We start from the raw sequence: 22916 nt of genomic DNA, 5'->3' as shown, positions 1-22916 counted from the left end.
CGTGATGGGCATGGGAGTGTCTATTCCTAGGTTACGTGAAATGTTTATGCATCTCTGCCATTTTTCTAACTCTTTTTAATTAACATCCCACCATTATCATCACGTCTAACTCGCAAGGCGACGGTTCTGGATCCAAGCATTCATCACTGGACATGGCACGAGGGCATGCACGTCTCCTGGTGTGCAACTGTGAACTGATATTGTCACGCTTTCCGCTCACGCGGCGGAAGCGCACGGTGGCCCGGCGAGCTGCTTCGTGGAAACAAGCGCCGGGGTGCCATCTCTGGTCGTGGGAGACTACGGGTGAGGCGCTCGTGCCCGGAACGGTGCTGTCTCTGGCAACCGTGCCCGTCCGGCGAAGTCCTGCCGAGCTATTCCGGGTAAAACGCGGTTGCCGTGCCGCGCTAGCTAGGTCCCGTCGCGGAGGCCTACGTGCTTCACCCGTGACCTGGGTCACCGGCTTCTTTTACGGAAAGTAGGATGCACAACCAGAGCTAAAACTGCCATTGCCAGACAACGAATGGACTAAAGTTACTGCCACGTATACCAGGCTATGCTACGTACTGTACGGGGCATTCTTGTTCTTCTTTTCCTTCCCGTTGGGCCTGCTACTACACACGGTCTACGCTCAAATTAAGCAAAAATAAATTTAAATGATAAGTGTCACAAGTGTGGCACGAAACCCTCCGGCCCTAACATTTTTTATAACTAAAATTGTCGTCCTAAACAAAAATAAACAAAAAACTAAAACTTGCCATCCAAAATAAATAAGGCCGTTGCTAGCCGTAACCCGGCTGAGGGATGCGACTTGTAAACCGCCTTGACAACCGTTAGATTGAAGGCCGTGCATCCGTCTGATCATGTGACAGCTGGAGCATGGTCACACTCTCCTCGAACTTGTAGCCGTTGCAGCAGGCGTCGTTGCACCATGAAAACATACCTAACCCCACAAAGAACCCTCACTAAACCATAGGTTAGTACACAAAGCGTAATAGACAATGCTAATCATACCATGGATCACTTGATCCCACTCGGTACATCTTTTACGCTTTGTGTGTTGATCAACTTGAATCATTCTTTGACTTAATCTTGATCAACATTGAATCTTATATTCTCTCTTCATTAAGATGACGTCTTGAAGGTAAAATGAATGTTCACACAATCTTCTTCATCAAAACATGCTTGTAATAGGCTCATCGTTCTTGATTCAACCTATTATAAATGAAACATGTTTGCCATGACAATTAAAGATCATAGTTATTTATACCATGCTTAATTAGCTAGGAGTGGATAATGGTTTATCTTGTGCGCCAACATGCATTTAAAGTGGTTATGATGTAGTATGATAGCATGGCATCCTCCTCTCAATGATTCGAGTGGCTTGACTTGACACATGTTCACGCATGTAGTTGAATCGAAACCAACAAAGCCTCCACGATATTTATGTTCATGATGTTTTATATCCTACTCATACTTGCACCAAATGTTAATTAATCTCAATGCATATTTATGATCGTGATGCCTATATAATGATCATTGGATGAATATTGTCATGATTATTTGAAGTTCTATCAATTGTCTAACAGTAATTTGTTTACCCGTCATTTGCTATTTTTCTCGAAAGAAGACACTAGTGAAATCTACGCCCCCGGGTCTCTTTTTTATTATATTTGCGTTCGCGGTTTATTTTTATTTGTTTTTATTTTCAAATCTATTAAACCAAAAATACGAAAATACCTTGCTACAATTTATTCTTATTTATTTTATCTCGCGTTCCCGTGAGACCTATTTATCCAATCTATCATATTTTTATCACGTCTACTTGCCAACGTCTGGCGCCGTTACCCGAAAGGGATTGACAACCCCTTTAATACGTCAGTTTGCGAGTATTTGTTATTTGTGTGCAGGTGCCGTTCACATAGTGTTGTGTGGTTCTCCTACTGGTTCGATAACCTTGGTCTCATCACTAAGAGAAATACCTATAGCTGTTGTGCTGCATCATCCCTTCCTCTTTGGGGAAATACCAATGTAGTTCAAGCAAACATTAAAAGAAATTTCTGATGCCGTTGCCGGGGAGATATCATCAACATCCATCAGGTTCCTAATCACAAATCTCATCTCCTTGCAATTTACATTATTTGTCATTTGTCTCTCGTTTTCGTTTGCCGTTTTCTTGTCAGATCTCATGTTTGCTTGTGTTGCCATGTGTCTTCTATTTGCTTGCATCTTCGCTTGCTAAAAATCAATTGATATGGATGCTCATCCACTTGCTAATCTTTTTAATAGATCCAATTATGATGAACCCATTGCTAGTGAATTTAGTTCACTAGATTATCTTTATAAAGTTTTGCTTGAGATTCATGAATCTGAAAATTGTGATGAAGTGTTAAAAGAAGGAAATCATAATGTGATTCATGATAGCTCCTTAGATGAAAAGCATGGTTGCAATGATGTTATTATAAATTCTATTAATGTCAATTGTGCTAATAATATGCAAACCCCAAGTTTGGGGATGTTTGTTTTGTTATGTTCGCTACTTATTGGAATGATCATGATTGGGGTGATGGTGATTCTTATGATCTTGATAGTTTATTTAAGCCTCATGATGAATATGTTTGCAATAATATTAAAAGTGGGTTCGGAAGAGTGTCAACTCTAGGTAAAAATAATCCCACATATTTGGAGAGTGTTCAGACTTATGAAATTTTTGATAAAAATGGGTTCGGAGAGGTCATGACTTTAGTTAATGTTAATCCCACTATCTTGAAACATTATAAAACTTTTATGCATGTGGATCATGAAGAGAATATTTTATATGATAGCTATATTGTTGAATTTGATTATGATCCTACATGTAATTATTTTGACAGAGGGAAATATAGTTGTACAAATTTTCATGTTACTAAATTACCTCTCGTTATGTTGAGATTGGTATTGTTTCTTCATTCTTCCTTGCATATACTAGATATTTCTTGCCTTGATGATTTGTTTGCTTATAAAATTCTGATGCATAGGACGTATGTTAGACTTAAAAATGTTTGTCATATGTTTCATGATGCTCTCTTTGTGTTTCAATTCTTATTTTTTGTGTGAGCATCATTGAAATCTTATGCCTAGCTAGGGGCATAAAACAATAGCGCTTGTTAGGAGGCAATCAATGAATAAAATTTATTTTTGTCTTTTTCTTTCTGTTCTTGAGTGTTTGCACACTTATGCTGCTGTTATGATTGTATTTTTTTGTGTTTTAATTAGTGTTTATGCCAAGTAAAGCCTTTAGGATCATGTTGGGTGATAGTTGATTTGATCTCATGGAGGATATCTTCAATCGGAGGGTGTTCAACATCTTTATTATAGAAAGCAAAAATATCCCTAGCTCCTTGTATTATAAAATCAAATTCTCGCATAAGGATGATGGTGACAATCTTTTTAGCCATAGGATGATTAGTATTGGGAAATTCGTAAAACACCTTTTGCAAAGCAGGATGGATGTGCACAAATTTTCTTTCTAATTTCTGAACGAGCATAACAATGACATCTGCATAACAATTTGTATCGAGAAGAATAGATCTTTTACCCATAGGCATAGATCCCGTACAATCAAAGAATTCTTGAATAACACTTTTTCCAATAATACTACCATCCCCCACATGAAAAGTTTTTGATTTATAATTAGGAGTTCCAGTTTCACGATCCAAAGAACAAGATCCAAGTTTTCCCTCAAGATTTTCAACGATAACCTCCCCATATTCAGACATAGTGACAACAAACCGATCTAACAAACGGGCAAACAAAAAGCAAACAAAAAGACAAACGGAAGAAGGGCGAAAGAAAAGGAAAATCTTTTCGAAAATCGTTTTAGAAGTGGGGGAGAGGAAAACGAGAGGCAAATGGCGAATAATGTAATGCGAGAGATGATAGTTTATGATGGGTACTTGGTAGGCTTGATGTAGATCTTGACTTGGCGTAGATATCCTCGGCAACGGCGCCAAAAATTCTTCCTGCTACTTCTTGAGCTTACATTGGTTTTTTCCTTGAAGAGGAAAGGGTGATGCAGCACAATAGAGATAAGTACTTCCCTCATTTAAAAACCAAGGTATCAAGCCAGTAGGAGAACAGTTGCACCCAACGCAATAAAGGGGTTGTCAATCCCTTCACGGTCGCTTGCAAAGGTGAGATCTGATAGAGATAGATAAATAAAACTAAATAAAAGATTAAATATTTTTGGGTTTTTTTGGTTTATAGATTTGAAAGTAAAAGATTACAAAATAGTATATCGGAAATATGATGGAAAATAGACCCGGGGGCCATAGGTTTCACTAGAGGCTTCTCTCTTGAAGGCAAATAATTCGATGGGTGAACAAATTACTGTCGAGCAATTGATAGAAAATCGCAAAGTTATGATGATATCCAAGGGAATGATTATGAAATATAGGCATCACGTCCGTGTCAAGTAGACTGACTCCTGCCTGCATCTACTACTATTACTCCACACATCGATCGCTATCCAACATGCATCTAGAGTATTAAGTTCACAAAGAACGAAGTAACGTCTTAAGTAAGATTACATGATGTAGAGGAATAAACTCATGAAATATGATGTAAAGCCCATCTTTTTATCCTCGATGGCAACAATTGAATACGTGTCTCGCTGCCACTATTTTGTCACTGGGTGAAATTGTTGGGGAACGCGCAAGATCTATCTAGGTGATGTATAGCAACGAGAGGGGAGAGTGTTGTCCATGTACCCTCATAGACTGATACGTCTCTAACGTATCTATAATTTTTTATTGTTCCATGCTATTATATTATCTGTTTTGGATGTTTAATGGGCTTTACTATGCACTTTTATATTATGTTTGGGACTAACCTATTAACGGAAGGCCCAGTGCAAATTGCTGTTTTTTGCCTATTTTAGTGGTTCGCAGAAAAGGAATATCAAATGGAATCCAAACGGAACGAAACCTTCGCGAGGGTCTTTTTTGGAACAGATGCAATCCAGGAGACTTGGAGTGGACATCAAGGAAGCAGCAAGGAAGCCACGATGCAGGAGGCGCGCCCAGGGGGGCGAGGCGCCCCCCCACCCTCGTGGGCCCATCGCAGCTCCACCGACCTACTTCTTTCGCCTATATATACTCTTATGCCCTGAAACCATCGGGGAGAGCCACGAAACACCTTTTCCACCGCCGCAACCTTTTGTACACGTGAGATCCCATCTTGGGGCCTTTCCCGACGATCTGCCGGAGGGGGATTCGACCACGGAGGGCTTCTACATCAACACCATAGCCTCTCCGATGATGTGTGAGTAGTTTACCACAGACCTTCGGGTCCGTAGTTATTAGCTAGATGGCTTCTTCCCTTTCTTTGGATCTCAATACAAAGTTCTCCTCGATCTTCTTGGAGATCTATTCGATGTAATTCTTTTTGCGGTGTGTTTGTCGAGATCCGATGAATTGTGGATTTATGATCAAGATTATCTATGAACAATATTTGATTTTTCTCCAAATTATTATATGTGTGATTTAATATCTTTGCAAGTCTCTTCGAATTATCAGTTTGGTTTGGCCTACTAGATTGATATTTCTTGCAATGGGAGAAGTGCTTAACTTTGGGTTCAATCTTGCGGTGTCCTTTCCTAGTGACGGCAGGGGCAGCAAGGCACGTATTGTATTGTTGCCATCGAGGATAAAAAGATGGGGTTTATATCGTATTGCTTGAGTTCATCCCTCTACATCATGTCATCTTGCCTAATGCGTTACTCTGTTCTTATGAACTTAATACTCTAGATGCATGGTGGATAGCGGTCTACTTGTCACGGTAATAGTAGTAGATGCCTGTGTATGATATAAACCCATTAGGCAAGATGACATGATGTAGAGGGATAAACTCAAGCAATATGATATAAACCCCATCTTTTTATCCTAGATGGCAACAATACAATACGTGCCTTGCTGCCCCTGCTGTCACTGGGAAAGGACACCGCAAGATTGAACCCGAAGCTAAGCACTTCTCCCATTGCAAGAAAGATCAATCTAGTAGGCCAAACCAAAATGATAATTCGAAGAGACTTGCAAAGATATCAAATCATACATATAAGAATTCAGAGAAGAACCAAATATTGTTCATAGATAATCTTTAATCATAAACCCACAATTCATTGGATCTCGGCAAACACACCACAAAAAGAATTACATCGAATAGATCTCCAAGAACATCGAGAAGAACTTTGTATTGAGATCCAAAGAGAGAGAAGAAGCCATCTAGCTAATAACTATGGACCCGAAGGTCTGTGGTAAACTACTCACACATCATCGGAGAGGCTATGGTGTTGATGCAGAAGCCCTCTGTGATCGAATCCCCCTCCACAGATCGCCGGAAAAGGTCCCCAGATGGGATCTCACGGGTACAAAAGGTTGTGGCAGTGGAAAAGTGGTTTCATGGCTTTCCTGGATGTTTTTAGGGTATAAGAGTATATATATGTGAAAGAAGTAGGTCGGCGGAGCTGCAAGGGGCCCACGAGGGTGGGGGCGCGCCGCCCTACCTCGTGGCCGCCTCGCTGCTTCCTTGACGTCCACTCCAAGTCTCATGGATTGCATTTGTTCCAAAAAATATCCTCATGAAGGTTTCATTCCGTTTGGATTCCGTTTTATATTCCTTTTCCGCGAAACACTCAAATAGGCAAAAAAATAGCAATTTGCACTGGGTTTTCGGTTAATAGGTTAGTCCCCAAAATAATATAAAAGTGCATAATAAAGCCCATAAACATCCAAAACAGATAATATAATAGCATGGAACAATAAAAAATTATAGATACGTTGGAGACGTATCAAGCATCCCCAAGCTTAATTCCTACTCGTCCTCGAGTAGGTAAATGATAAAAACAGAATTTTTGATGTGGAATGCTACCTAACATATTTTTCAATGTATTTCTCTTTATTGCAGCATGAATGTTTAGATCTGAAAGATTCTAGACAGAAGTTTAATATTGACATAAAAATAATAATACTTCAAGCATGCTAACCAAGCAATCATGTATTATCAAAATAACATAGCCAAAGAAAGCTTATCCCTACAAAATCATATAGTTTGTCCATGCTTCATCTTCGTCACACAAAATGCTCCTATCATGCACAACCCCGATGACAAGCCAAGCAATTGTTTCATACTTTAGTCTTTTCAAACTTTTTCAACTTTCACGCAATATATGAGCGCGAGCCATGGATATAGCACTATGGGTGGAATAGAATATGATGATGGAGGTTGTGTGAGAAGACAAAAAGGGTGAAAGTCTCACATTGACGCGGCTAATCAACGGGCTATGGAGATGCCCATCAATGGATGTCAATGCAAGGAGTAGGGATTGCCATGCAACAGATGCACTAGAGCTATAAATATATGAAAGCTCAACAAAAGAAACTAAGAGGGTGTGCATCCAACTTGCTTGCTCACGAAGACCTAGGGAATTTTGAGGAAGCCCATTATTGGAATATACAAGCCAAGTTCTATAATAAAAAGTTCCCACTAGTATATGAAAGTGACAACATAAGAGACTCTCTATCATGAAGATCATGGTGCTACTTTGAAGCACATGTGTGGAAAAAAGGATAGTAACATTGCCCCTTCTCTCTTTTTCTCTCATTTTTTTATTGTTGGGCCTCTCTTATTTTTTATGGCCTTTCTCTCTTTTTTTCGAAGAACTTTCCTCACATGGAACAATGCTCTAATAATGAAAATCATCACACTTTTATTTACTTACAACTCAAGAATTACAACTCGACACTTAGAACAAAATATGACTCTATGTGAATGCCCCCGGTGGTGTACCGGGATATGCAATGAATCAAGAGTGACATGTATGAAAGAATTATGAAGGTGGCTTTGCCACAAATATGATGTCAACTACATGATCATGTGAGGCAATATGACAATGATGGAGCGTGTCATAATGAAAGGAACGGTAGAAAGTTGCATGGCAATATATCTCGGAATGGCTATGGAAATGCCATAATAGGTAGGTATGGTAGCTGTTTTGAGGAAGATATAAGGAGGTTTATGTGTGATAGAGCGTATCATATCACGGGGTTTGGATGCACCGGCGAAGTTTGCACCAACTCTCGAGGTGAGAAAGGGCAATGCACGGTACCAAAGAGGCTACCAATGATGGAAGGGTGAGAGTGTGTATAATCCATGGACTCAACATTAGTCATAAAGAACTCACATACTTATTGCGAAAATCTACAAGTCATCAAAACCAGCACTACGCGCATGCTCCTAGGGGGATACTCCCTCCGTTCCTAAATATAAGTCTTTGTAGAGATTTCACTAGGTGGACTACATACGGAGCAAAATGAATGGATCTACATTTAAAATGCATCTATATACATCCGTATGTAGTTGATAGTGGAATCTATACAAAGACCTACATTTCGGAACGGAGGGGGTAGATTGGTAGGAAAATACCATCGCTCGTCCCCGACCGCCACTCATAAGGAAAGCAATCAAAGAACACCCCATGCTTCAAATTTGTCACACAACGTTCACCATACGTGCATGCTACAGTACTTGCCAACTTTAACACAAGTATTTCTCAATTCCATAATTAGTCAACTAGCACAACTCTAATATTACCACCTTTATATCTCAAAACAACTATCAAGGATCAAACTTCTCATAACATTTAATGCACTCTATATGAATTTTTTATTATACCCATCTTGGATGCCTATCATATTAGGACTAATTTCATAACCAAAGCAAATTACCATGTTGTTCTAAAAGACTCTCAAAATAATATAAGTGAAGCATGAGAGATAAATAATTTCTATAAAATAAAACCACCACCGTGCTCTAAAAAGGTATAAGTGAAGCACTAGAGCAAAATTATCTAGCTCAAAAGATATAAGTGAAGCACATAGAGTATTATAATAAATTACGATTCATGTGTGTCTCTCCCAAAAGGTGTGTACATCAAGGATGATTGTGGTAAAATAAAAAGCAAAGACTCAAATCATACAAGACGCTCCAAGCAAAACACATATCATGTGGTGAATAAAAATATAGCCTCAAGTAAAGTTACCGATAGATGAAGACGAAAGAGGGGATGCCTTCCGGGGCATCCCCAAGCTTAGGCTTTTGGTTGTCCTTGAATTTTACCTTGGGGTGCCTTGGGCATCCCCAAGCTTAGGCTCTTTCCACTCCCTGTTCCAAAATCCATCAAATCTTTACCCAAAAACTTGAAAACTTCACAACACAAAACTCAATAGAAAATCTAATGAACTCCGTTAGTATAAGAAAACAAATCACCACCTTAAGGTACTGTAATAAACTCATTCTTTATTTATATTGGTGTTAAACCTAATGTATTCCAAATTCTCTATGGTTCATACCCCCGATACTAGCCATAGATTCATCAAAATAAGCAAACAACACACGAAAAATAGAATGTGTCAAAAACAGAACAGTCTGTAGTAATCTGTAGGTTTCGAATACTTCTGTAACTCCAAAAATCCTTAGAAATTAGTAAATCCTAAACAATTTGTATATTGATCCACTTCAGTTGGAATCAGTATTTTATCGCTGTCTGATTAAAAATTAAAATTATTCTCGTGAGCGCATACTTTCTGTTTTTTTCAGCAAGATCAAATAACTATCATCCAAGAAGATCCTAAAGGATTTACTTGGCACAAACACTAATTAAAACATAAAAACACAATCATAACATAGGATAGATGATTTATTTATTACTAAATAGGAACAAAAAACAAGAAACAAAAAGTAAAATTGGGTTTCCTCCCAACAAGCGCTATCATTTAACGCCCCTAACTAGGCATAAAAACAAGAATAGATCTAGGTATTGTCGTCTTTGGTCCTTTTAATAGGGTTTTGCTCGGATCCGGGAGGCTCTTTACGTTTCCCTTCATACTCGGAGATCTTTAGATCTAGAGCATCCAACCGCTTATTACAAAGAGTGATCAACATATTCATGCGGTGAAGGTTCCCACTAACATTTTTAAGGGGTTCGAGAGATTTTTGCAAAATTTTAGGTACTTCACATATTTTCTCAAAAACTTGGGTTCCCTCTTGAGTATGATGGAGTCCCTTTTGTGGGGGTAGTATTCCTACTATTCCCTCTATAATCTCATACGCAATATTGGGATCAACATCAATAAAACTTCCTTTAGCGGAAAAGTCCAAGAGTTGTCTATGGGACATTGTCGGTGTCAAAACCGGCGGATCTCGGGTAGGGGGTCCCGAACTGTGCATCTAAGGCGGATGGTAATAGGAGGCAGGGAACACGATGTTTTACCCAGGTTCGGGCCCTCTTGATGGAGGTAATACCCTACATCATGCTTGATTGTTCTTGATGATATGAGTATTACAAGAGTTGATCTACCACGAGATCAGAGAGGCCAAACCCTAGAAGCTAGCCTATGGTATGATTGTCTGTTGTCCTACGGACTAAAACCCTCCGGTTTATATAGACACCGGAGGGGGCTAGGGTTACACAAGGTCGGTTACAAAAGGAGGAGATATCCATATCCGTATTGCCTAGCTTGCCTTCCACGCCAAGTAGAGTCCCATCCGGACACGAGACGAAGTCTTCAATCATGTATCTTCATAGTCCAACAGTCCGGCCAAAGGATATAGTCCGGCTGTCCGGAGACCCCCTAATCCAAGACTCCCTCAGTAGCCCCTGAACCAGGCTTCAATGACGATGAGTCTGGCGCGCAGTGTTGTCTTCGGCATTGCAAGGCGGGTTCCTCCTCCGAATACACCGCGGAAGAGTTTGAATACAAGGATAGTGTCCGACCCTGCAAAATAAGTTCCACATACCACCATAGAGAGAATAATACTTCACAAATCCAATCTGCTGACATGTTTTGATAGTATGACATCACTTCATGGCCCGGCTATTATTCGAACCACTTTTCTCAGCCAGCTCCGCACATATCGCGAGGCGGTTTTCTTGATACATCTTGTCAAAGCAGAGATTGTGTTCCCCTTATCATGGGATTCTCATCAATACGGTTGTGGGTAAGCCAACCGCACCATCAATTACGGCGCCTGGGGAATAAGCGGTTTTGCCAGGCAAGTGGGGAGACTCGTTGCCTCCTCCGCCCTTATAAAGGGACAAAGATCTACTTTTTTCACCCACGCCTTCTTCCTTCTCGCTTACCCATTCCCGCACACTCGAGCTCTAGCGCCCAAGCTCGCATTCTTCTTCTCAAACCACTCCAAGCATGTCTGGAGCGGGAGGCAAGTGGATGATCTCCTCCGTCACGGAGGAGAACATTAAAAAGTCACGGGAAGTCGAATACCTAGCTGTGAATATCGCGCACCAGCTGCCGAATGCGGGGCAGATCGTCCCGACGCCCGAACCCCATGAGAGGGTAGTTTTTCTTACCCATTTCATCCGCGGACTGGGATTTCCTCTCCAACCGTTTGTCCGTGGACTCATGTTCTACTGCGGTCTGGATTTTCATGATCTGGCCCCCAACTTCATCCTCAATCATCTCGATGTTTATCGTCGTGTGCGAGGCCTTCCTCCGCATCAGGCCCCACTTTGGCTTATGGCTGAAAACCTTCAATGTCAAACCGAAGGTGGTGGGTGGCCAGCAAGCAAAGTGCGGAGGCGCCATGGTGGGTAAGATGCCTAATGTCACCTAGCAAGAGGGTACCTACGTGGATACCATAAAGGGGTGGCAATCGGGGTGGTTCTACATCACCGAGCCGCGTGACTCCAACTGGGTGGCAGCCCCCAAAATTTGATCCGGAATCCCCACGCGGCTCACCTCCTGGAAAAAGAAGGGCCTGTCCTGGGGTTCTTTGGTGGAGCTGACCGGACTCCAGACCTGCATCCAGAACATGACGAACAAGAAAATCAAGCTCGTCAACGTGGTCCGGGTTATGCTCTTCTGCCAGATCCTTCCGTCCCAACAACGGGCATTTGTTTTGTGGGAGTTTGACTCGGCCCAGCACCAGACGCTGCGAGAGCTCTACGACACGACACACAAGGATGTCTGGAGGGTGCTGTTCAAGGGCGCCGAGATGCCTCCCTCCCTCACCGAGGACCGCGGACTCAGTGCAAAGCGTTGCGCCCATCCGGTAGGCTTTTATATCTCTCAGGGTATTTATGTGCCCTGGTTTAGTTATGTGCTGGATCTAAGCTTTCATGTCATTAACATGACTGGATAAAGATAGCGGAGCAGCTTGATTGCCCAGCCCCCCTGCCCGAAGATCTTGCAAACGCTCTTCTAACGAAGATGGCTGACTCCGGCACCTTACAAGGTGCCGGAAAAAACAGCCAAGAAGAAGGCCACGGGGACCCGAAAGGGTCTCCGGTGCAAGGTGGTTTTGTCACTCATCATCCAATGAGTCCAAGGCGCACTCCTCCCACGGAAACGAGGAGGAGGAGAAAAGTTCTGCCCCCTAGCTGGGGGAGACAAGAAAAGGAAGGCCGACCCATCCGGGGAGGCCGAAGGGTCCAAGAAGGGAAAGACCCTCCCTTTGGACTGTGCCACGACGGCCACCGACAGCAGTGACGAGTGGCTACCCAGGGACAAGCCCCTGGCGAAATCGTAAGTGTCTGGACACCATAGTACTTCATGGTATGTTTTATTGTACTGCCTTTGCTCATGCCAAATCTTGATTATGCAGTCCGGTCCGAGCTCGTCTCGACGTACCCTCGTCGAGCGGCTCTCTGGGCTCGTCGGATATGAACAACGGTTCTCCTCCGACGGCTTCCACCCCTCGCCCTACGGACAATGCTGAGGTGGTGTCTCAAAATGCACCGACCCAAGGGGAGGCGATCCTGGGGGCGCCTCACGGCGACCTCCCGGACCCTAGGTACCAATGGAGCGAGGCTCCTACGGGCTTCGAGTTTGGGCCCCAGCCGGACACTGCGCCGGAACCCTCAATAGTTCCGGACTCCGGCAGGCGGTCCCCCATTAAGGGGGGCCAACCGTCCGTGCCGGTGTCCTCTGTCCAACCAGAGGCACCGGACAACTTGCTGGAAGCGCTTCACGGCGCTTCCATCGATGAAAAACACTGCACTATCATGAGTGCGGTGGTAAAGAAGGTTCAGTCCGCCAAAAACGGACTGACCGAAGCTTGCGCTAGCCTCCTAATAGGCTTTGAGGTAAGCATTCAGAATATAAGAATATTACCGCATAGATAGTAGCCCCTGATGCTTTGTTCGGCATTTGCAAAGAAAAGCCGAATAGAGTATCAAATGATAACAAAGGAGTCTAATTAGAGTATGTCTATGTGTATGTGCAGGCTTCCCTGCTGGCCGCTGCCGCACATACTGCGGAGGTCTTTGCGCTGAAGTAGGCCCTGAAGTGGTCCGAGGACGAGCTCGGCCTTACGAAGGGGCAGCTCGAAGAGAGCAAAGGTAAGATATACCCCAGTTTACATAATTAAAAAGAAGTTCGATTTAAAGTAATAGGATCATCATGAATTTGTCAGGGGCCACGACCAAGGTGGAGACCCTGAGGAAGGCGTTGGCCCTGGCCGAAGACAAAGCGACCAAAGAACGCGTTGAACAAGAAAAACAAGAAGCCTGAGTGGGCGAGGTGCAACAAGAGCTCGAGGCTCTCGCCAAAAAGCATGAGTCCTTGGAGCTTGACTCCAAGACGCGAGAGTCCGAGCTCGCGCAGGCGCTTGAAAATGTCCGGATCGCCAAGGCCAAAGCCCACAAGGCCCTCCAGGAGATTGATGCGGCGAAGAAGATAGCAGCGGGTAAGACATTCAATATGCAAAGCAAGCATGTGAAGGAGAATTTGCTTTTTCTTACCCGAGTTCGGAGCTCTCTAGGAGCGTTTGTAGATCTTCCCCGCAGTGTGCTGAATGCCATGGAGTTTTACCGGGCTGAGGAGGGGAGCTCAACGGAGAAGTTGTTCTGGTCTCATTATACTGGGACCGAACACCCCGTGTCCTTGAGCGACCAGCTGAAGCAGTTGGTCGAACTTCACAAGGCGGCCGAACAGGCCATGATGGGCCTTATAGTCTGGATGTGGCCTGGCGAGCCCCTGTCCGGCAGCTACTTCGGTCTTGTGAGGCGGTTGGTGGAAGCCTGCCCATGGCTTGAAGTCATCAAACGGTCCGTCTGCATCGAAGGTGCACACAGAGCTTTTGCCCGGGCGAAGGTGCACTGGGCGAAGCTGGACACCGTGAAGCTTGTGAAGGAGGGGCCGCCGGAGGGAAAGGAGCATCACTACCCCGAGAACTATTATGAGAGCGTCCTAAAGGGTTCCCGCTTAGTGGCAGATGAGTGTGCCAAGGATGTACTTTTTGAATGAACATGCCCATGTGATCATGTAATATGAAACAAGTTCTTTTGCGCCATGCGACGCTTTCTTAATTTACAATATTACCTTCTGTGCGGCTGTTTAGAAAATCTGAGAGTTGGCCAGTCGTCGGCTTCTTCCCCCATGTAGCTAGTACTGGGGTGTTCGGGGTAAATCTGAACACTCTTTACCCCAATTTTGGGTCCTTCAAGGGAGGTGCTCAGCGCAACGAACCAGGCAATCAGACTATAATGCTTTATCACTCACACTTAGCCATAGAAGTCTATGATTTTAAATTTTTGGCGAAGCCCCTTGTTGGGGATATTACTGCTGGGCGTAAACCGGCCTATCTGGGCCGGGTCAACTTCATCAGTAGTTCAAGAGTGCTAAAGCCCAGGAAGACAAATGAGGGCTTAAGGCCCGTAGTCGGTTTAAGACTTGTAGTTGTAAACCGGTATTTGTATATAAACTTATATTGTAAGTTAGGAATAAGGAGAGACCAACCCGGATACGAATACCGACCGGTGTTGGGACTTGGTGAACCGACGGGCGGCACCCGTGTATATAAGGGGACGACCCGGCGGCGGTTCAAGGATAGCAGACAACAACTCGAGACATAGGCGAAGCTTGTTTGCTCCCTAGTCATCGAAACCCCATCAATTCCATCACAACTAGACGTAGGCTTTTACCTTCATCGAAGGGGCCGAACTAGTATAAACTCTCTTGCATCCCTGTGTCTGCTTTAACCCCTTCAAGCTAACCCGTCGCGATGGCTCCACGACTAAGTCCTTTCTCTAGGACATCCGCCGTGACAAAACCACGACAGTTGGCGCCCACCGTGGGGCTATCGCATGATGGTTTTAGGTTCTTGGAGGGCCGCTTTGAAGGACTCGAGGGCTACGCTGTAGGCCGGATGACTAAGAGTCGTCGCGGCAAGCTCTACATCGACGACGCAGGCTGGGGCCCCGAGGCCGGCTTAGTTGAGTACGGGTACCAGGTCCCCTTTGGTGGCATTCACGTTTTCATTGGCAAGACTGGTGAACCGGGCCCTGAGCCGGACATCTGCACCGACCTCGTTGAGACGGCTCAGCGTGCGTGATCCGCCCGGGTTAAACCGGCCATGAAGCGTGCCTTCGTGGGAGTCATCCATGGAGGAAGTTATGAGGATGGATCGGAATCTCGCGGCGATACCGTCGTTTGTTCCAATGACGAGTCATCGACCGGAGAAACCGAATCTCTTTATCAGCTACAAGACGGCCGGATTGGGGGCTGTTCCGATGGCGACAGTATTCCGGACCCCTCTGATCTGCCCAACCGGGTTGGATATTCATGGCTGGCACACAAGCAGCGCTTCATTCTTCGACCGCTGCGGCAACAACCTCTGGTTCAGCAGCGGCGACGGTTGCCGGGGCAGGAGGCCCTGTGCGCCCGCCAGCTCAAGTTCTATCAGAGCTATTTGATGCATTGGCTGTGCTTATGGCGGAAGCTAATCCGGCGGATCAGGGCGTTCACAACGCGGAGATTGCAAAGGTGAAGGAATAGATCACCCAGGCCAAGGCAGATCTGGTAGCTGAGGACACCAGGATGGCCACGGAGCGGGCCGCTTTAGAGGCACAAGCCTACAGGCTCATGTTGGACCAGAGCGCGTCACAGGAAGTCATGAGGAGGAAGTACCGATCCCGTTTGCCTCCGGTTTTCAAGGCCAGAGACCTTTTCAACACTCCAGGAGCAGGAACCGGCAATCTGCTGGAGGGAAACCGGGCGGAAGCTCCTGGGACCGGTGCACCAGTTCAGCCTCGTCAAATGGACCCGCCTCGTCAAAACACCATGGTACCTCAGGCTGTTTTAACACCTCCGGGTCATTACTCCAACCCAATGGACAATCTCGCCGCCGCTGCTGCACTGCTGGAGGCCATTCCAATTGAAGGTGACTCGCCACAGGCAGTAAAAACGCGATGGGTCAAGGAGCTTCTGAGGACAGCTTTGGTCCAACAGGAAGCATACTCGTACAGCCGCGACCGGATCCACTCAACCCCCCGTCCAAGCTGGAGCTATAGCAGACATAAGGATGAACCGACAGTATCGAGTAATGAGCGACATGGAGCACCCCGTGGCAACAACCCGGCGGGTGGTGCTGATAACGCTTAGGAAGTGGTGGACCGGGCCCGAGCGCGCAGGGAGGCCGAGTTAGCCACATAGCATCAGGCTCGGCAGCTCACGCCAGTTCGTCCAACTATCTCGATCGAACCTGGTGTTACTTCTAGCTCTTTGGGGGTGCCTTGCCTTGTCCCCGCTTTACGCAATGTGCGCCTGCCCAAGGATTTCAAAGGCCCGCGCAAAGTACCAAATTACACGGCGGATCAACCTCCAGAGACATGGGTGGAGAGCTATGAGATGGCCATGGAGATGCTTGATGTGGATGACGCGGCGTGTGCGAAATACTTCACCATGATGCTTGAAGGAACGGCCCGTACTTGGTTAAAAAGCTTGCCTGCTAATTCTATCAGTTCATGGGCCCAATTACGAGCCCGGTTTATCAGCAATTTCAAGGATACATGTAAACAGCCTATGTCGATAGTGGACTTAGCTGCCTGCGTCCAGGAGGAAGGAGAATCGATGACTCATTGGGTGCGCCGGGTTTCACAAGTGTTGCATTCATCAGACCGCATCAACGCTGACACCGCTGTATTAACCCTAGAAGGCAACTGCCAGTTTGGGCCCCTAAAGCTGAAGTTGGGATGGATGAAGCATCATTGCACTGACATGGGAACCCTCATGACTGCTTTGGTAAAGTATGCTGATTCTGATAGTACCAAGGATCCCGAATCTGATGATGACAAGGCAGGGAAGGAAAAGAGGAACAACAACTCCAAAGGCGAGCAGCATCACTGGGCAGGCAATGGTGGTGGAGGCAAGCGTAAAGCGGATGGTAACATGGACTTTGTGGCTAATACCAACACGCAGGACAATGGCCAACAACGCAAGGGTAAACCGAAAAATCGCAATGGGGCACCCAACCCTAACCCGGACCGCCTAAACTATCTACTGAGCCAGCCCTGTCCAAGACATGGGACGAAGGAAGCGCCAGCAAACCACCTTTGGAAGGATTGCTTCATTATGTAGGAGTTCAAGAATTCTAATGCTTTCCGATATGATCACGGCTCCGGCGGTGGCTCAGGGTCCGGGCCGGGTTACGGTGGAGGAAATTCCGGTTCAAGATTTAACGGTAATCCTGGCGGACATAACAATCAAAATAGTCAGAACAACCAGGGTGGTTACAACCAACAGCAGCAACAGTCAGGTTACCAGAGCAACCCAAAGCAGTTGAGTAGTGGGCAGTACCATATCTTCACCACTAGCTTGGACAAGCGAGACCGGAAGGTTCAGAGGCGGGCGGTCAACTCTGTTGAACCGGCCATACCCTGTTATCTACGCTGGTCTGAACAGCCAATCATATGGAGCAGAGAGGATCACCCTCCCCAGGTTGATAATCCGGGTTAGTTGGCTCTAGTGGTGGCGCCTCAGGTGGGAGGTTACAAGTTCACCAAGGTGCTCATGGATGGAGGGAGCAACATCAATATCTTGTACTATGAGACCTTCCGTCGTATGGGACTAACAGATAAAAATCTCAAACCATCTAATACGGTGTTCCACGGTGTAGTACCTGGCAGATCAGCATATCCTGTTGGTAAGATAGCTCTGGAAGTGGCCTTTGGGGATGATCATGATTCCAGGTCGGAGACATTGACGTTTGAAGTGGTGAAAATCCAAAGTCCATATCACGCCCTGTTTGGGCGACCGGCTTACGCCAAGTTTATGGCACGACCCTATTATGTGTATTTGCAGCTCAAGATGCCGGGTCACAAGGGGACAATAACGGTTCACAGAAGCTGCAAAATCGCTTTGGAGTGCGAGGAAGGAGATGCGGCCTATGCAGAGTCGGTTAGTGCCACCGAGGAGTTGAAGTATTATAAGGACAATGTTGATCCGGCAGACATGACTCCATTAAAGAAGCCAACTATGGAGCATGATCCGGCCCTGAAGTTCAAATCGGCAGCAGAAACTAAGCTTGTTGACTTCGTACCTGGCGATTCGTCCAAGCAGTTCAGCATCAGTGCCAACTTGGATCCGAAATAGGAAAGCGCGCTCATCGAGTTCATCCGTGAGAATCGGGATATTTTTGCATGGAAGCCCTCTGACATGCCAGGTGTACCGAGGCAACTCGCTGAGCACACCCTTAATGTGGATCCTAAATACAAACCGGTGAAACAGTTCCTCCGTCGGTTTGACGAAGAAAGACGCAAGGAGATTGGAGAAGAGGTAGCCAGGCTCTTAGCAGCTGGCTTTATTGTTGAAGTTTTTCACCCTGAGTGGCTTGCCAATCCGGTGCTGGTCCTTAAGAAAAACGGCACCTGGCGCATGTGTGTGGATTACACAGATCTTAATAAGGCTTGTCCAGCAGATCCTTTTGCCCTCCCCCGTATTGATCAAATTATTGATGCTACGGCGGGTTGTGAGCGTTTAAGTTTTTTGGATGCATATTCTGGCTATCATCAGATCAAAATGGCAGTTAAGGACCAGGAGAAGACGACATTTATAACTCCTTTTGGAGCCTTCTGCTATGTGTCTATGCCCTTCGGGCTCAAGAGTGCCCAGGCAACTTATCAACGGTGTGTACAAAATTGTCTTCACAAGCAGATTGGCCGTAATGTACATGCTTACGTGGATGATATCGTGGTTAAGTCCAGGGAGAAGGAGACTCTGATTGATGATTTGAGGGAAACCTTTGATAACCTGAGGACATACAAGATGATGCTTAATCCGGACAAGTGTGTCTTTGGTGTACCGGCGGGCAATTTATTGGGTTTTTTGGTGTCCAACAGGGGAATTGAGGCTAATCCGGAGAAGATCACAGCCATCACCTCCCTGGCTAAACCAAAGTGTATCAATGATGTTCAACGCCTGGCAGGCTGGATTGCTGCGTTAAGCCGGTTTATCAGTCGTCTTGGTGATAAGGAAATCCCTTTGTATTAGATGTTGAAAAAAACGAATCAGTTTGTCTGGAGTTCCGCTGCTGATGAAGCATTTGAGGACTTAAAGCGACAATTGGCCAATCCGCCTGTGCTCGCCGCTCCCATTGACAAGGAGCCGTTACTGCTATATGTTGCTGCTAATGCTCGGGCGGTCAGCGTGGCTATTATGGTGGAGCGAAAGGAGGCAGGTAAGGAGCATCCGGTTCAACGTCCGTTCTATTATATCAGTGAGGTACTCATCGAGTCCAAGCAAAGGTATCCGCATTGGTAGAAGCTGGTGTATGGAGTTTTTATGGCAAGCCGGAAGCTTAAACAATACTTCCAAGGGCATCCAATTACGATGGTCAGTTCTGCTCCTTTGGGGGATATCATCCAAAACCGGGAAGCAACTGGCCGGATTGCCAAGTGGGCTATAGAGCTTGGGCCGCACGATTTGAAGTATGTGCCTCGGACGGCGGTTAAGTCTCAAGCACTTGTTGATTTTATCAATGATTGGACAGAAATGCAAGCACCTGAAGAAAAGTCGGATCACACATATTGGACCATCCATTTTGACGGATCCAGGCAATTGGAAGGCTCGGGGGCTGGAGTCATATTAACTTCCCCACGAGGTGATAAGTTTTGTTATGTTCTCCGCTTAATGTTCCCTTGTACTAACAATGCAGCTGAGTATGAAGCCTTGATCCATGGTCTCCAGATGGCTAAGGAGATGAATCTAAGTCGAGTTAAGTGCTTCGGTGACTCGGACCTCGTGGCTCAGCAAGTGTCTGGCACTTGGGACTCCAAGGACCCACTCATGGCAGCATATCATCGTGAGGTGGATATTGTTGCAGGTCATTTCAAAGGCTATCAGGTGGACCACGTAGACCGGCGGAAAAATGAAGCGGCGGGCGCCTTAAGCCGGCCGGGCTCTTAGCGCAAACCGGTCCCGCCCAATGTTTTTCTGGATGTGCTGCACAACCTGTCGGTCAAGATCCCTGGTGAAGCAGATTTGGCTATTCCTGATCCGGAGGCTCAATTGGTGGCAGCCCTTTATGTTATTCCGGATTGGACGCTTCCTTACCTAGCGTACAAGAACCGGGGCGAGTTACCAGAGGATGAGACTCTGGCCCGACAGATAATCTGGCGATCCAAGTCCATGACTATTATCAACGGCGAGTTGCATCATTGCAGTGTGTCAGGAGCATTTCAACGCTGTGTGTCTCCTGAAGAAGGCCGTGAAATTTTGTGTGAGATCCACGAAGGAGATTGTGTTCACCATGCCGGTTCAAAATCTCTGGTGGCTAAAGCGTTTCGCCATGGCTTCTATTGGTTAACTGCGCATGCTGATGTGGAGGATCTGGTTAGATGATGTGATGGTTGCCAAAAGTTTTCAAGACGTGCTCATGTACCAGGTCAAGAATTGAGAATGATTCCAATTACTTGGCCATTTGCGACTTGGGGGCTGGATATGGTTGGGCATTTCAAAAGGTCCAAAGATAAGAAGACCCACCTCCTGGTGGCGGTTGACAAGTTTACAAAGTGGGTGGAGGCAGAACCTATTAGCAAGTGTGATGCGGCCACGGCGGTTCAGTTCATTAAAAAAGTGATTTTCCGGTTTGGTTTTCCACACAGTATCATCACAGATAATGGTACCAATTTGTCCAAAGGTGCCATGAAGGAGTTCTGTGAACGGGAGCACATCCGGCTTGACGTTTCATCAGTGGCACACCCATAGTCCGATGGTCAAGCAGAAAGAGCTAATCAAGAGATCTTGAGAGGCATCAAGCCCCGGCTCATGGTTCCTTTGCAGAGAACGCCGGGTTGTTGGGTAGAAGAATTACCATCTGTGTTATGGAGCATCAATACAACACCCAACAGATCAACAGGATACACATCGTTCTTCATGGTTTATGGAGCGGAGGCGGTTCTCCCCAGTGATATCCGTCACGATTCACCTGGTGTGACGGCTTATATTGAAGGGGACAACGAGACAGCATAGCAAGATGCTTTGGACCGGTTGGATGAAGAGCGTGACATAGCAGCCGCCCGATCGGCGATTTACCAACATGATCTTCGTCGTTATCACAGTCGCCGAGTCAGAACCAGAACCTTTCAGGAAGGAGATTTGGTGCTTCGGCTCATCCAAGATCAGACTGATATGCATAAGCTATCCCCACCTTGGGAGGGGCCTTTCGTGGTCAGCAAGAATCTGCACAACGGGTCATACTATCTGATCGATATTCGAGAGCATAAGGACTGACGTACATCAGAGGAGGAGACCAACAGGCCGTGGAACATAGCTCATCTTCGGCCTTACTATACCTGAGTCATTGGCTCTACTTATGTACATATTACGACGATGTATATATTATGATTAAATATAATAAACCGGAACCTTAGCTAAAGCGGTGTATCTATTCTTTTACATCATGTGTGGTTACACAGAGTTGTTCTAAAGCGGCCTCCGGTTTACCCCTTGAGTTAGCTTTTTAAAAGCATCATGTTATATCACTTGGGGGTTTGGTCGTGTCCGAACCAATACCATACCTCTTGATAAGCGAGAGCCACCAGATCACTTGGGGACTTGGTCACGTCTGAACCAGTCATGCCTCTTGATCGGCCTATGGCCACAGAATCACTTGTGGGCTTGGTCAAACCCGAACCATTGCCATGCCACTTGATCGGCATAAATGCCACGATTTCATTTGGGGACCTGGCTGACTAGAACCATAGTTACACCTAACGGGAGCTTGGTCGTGTTCGGCCATGGTAACGCCATCTGATCAGCTCAAATAAACCTTTTTTGCAAACAGTTTTGTCATTGCATTTGCTTCACACTTTTCTTTGAAAGATACTTCTTTCTTTTTTATTGCGTTTTTTAAACCGACAAAGTTTTCAACCAGTTCATATTGTCAATTGACGGAACACGGTTCATTTCAATCCGGAGACTATTTGCCCGGTTTGATCTTTTTTGTTAACATCCTCTTATGGAGTAACACGGTGTTTATTATAACCCGGTACGGTTTACATGGTAAACCGGCATCATATATATATGGGAGCTGCTATCTCCTCCAACAGTGTGGGTTTATAAAACTCCGCTACAAGATTGGCCGAGCCAACTTCACGCTCAACGATGGCATGTATTATGTATATCAAAAAAATTTGGTCATATACTTAAAAAAATTGGATGTTTTGATTTCATGTATGCAGACATCATATTCCGCCTGACGGTACAACCGCGGCGGCACTTGAAGATTTTTTATTGCAGAAAGTACTTTGGAGAGTTCATCACCCAAAGGAAGAGCAAATTATGCACGAAGGCATATCAACATCAAAAGTATCAGCTAGCCTATTACAAGGCAACACGGTGCCCACAATAAGATCATTGTCTTTTTGCAAAGGAGAAGCAGTTTTAAACCGGCTTCCGGTTCAAGCTTGGTCACCAGCCTGGCCTGATGGTTGTGGGTCATCCTGCGCCGCTTCAGCTTCAGTTTCTCTACCCAGCGGCTGGAAATCAACAGTTGTCCAATCGATTCCCATTAATGCTTGAAAAACAGCTTCATCATGGATCAGCAATGACGGGTCAATATCGGGAGCGTAAGTATGCTTACGGATT

This window comes from Triticum dicoccoides, chromosome 7A, assembly GCF_002162155.2.
Source record: "Triticum dicoccoides isolate Atlit2015 ecotype Zavitan chromosome 7A, WEW_v2.0, whole genome shotgun sequence".
Classification (NCBI taxonomy): domain Eukaryota; kingdom Viridiplantae; phylum Streptophyta; class Magnoliopsida; order Poales; family Poaceae; genus Triticum; species Triticum dicoccoides.
Note: the sequence above shows the minus strand (reverse complement) of the source record.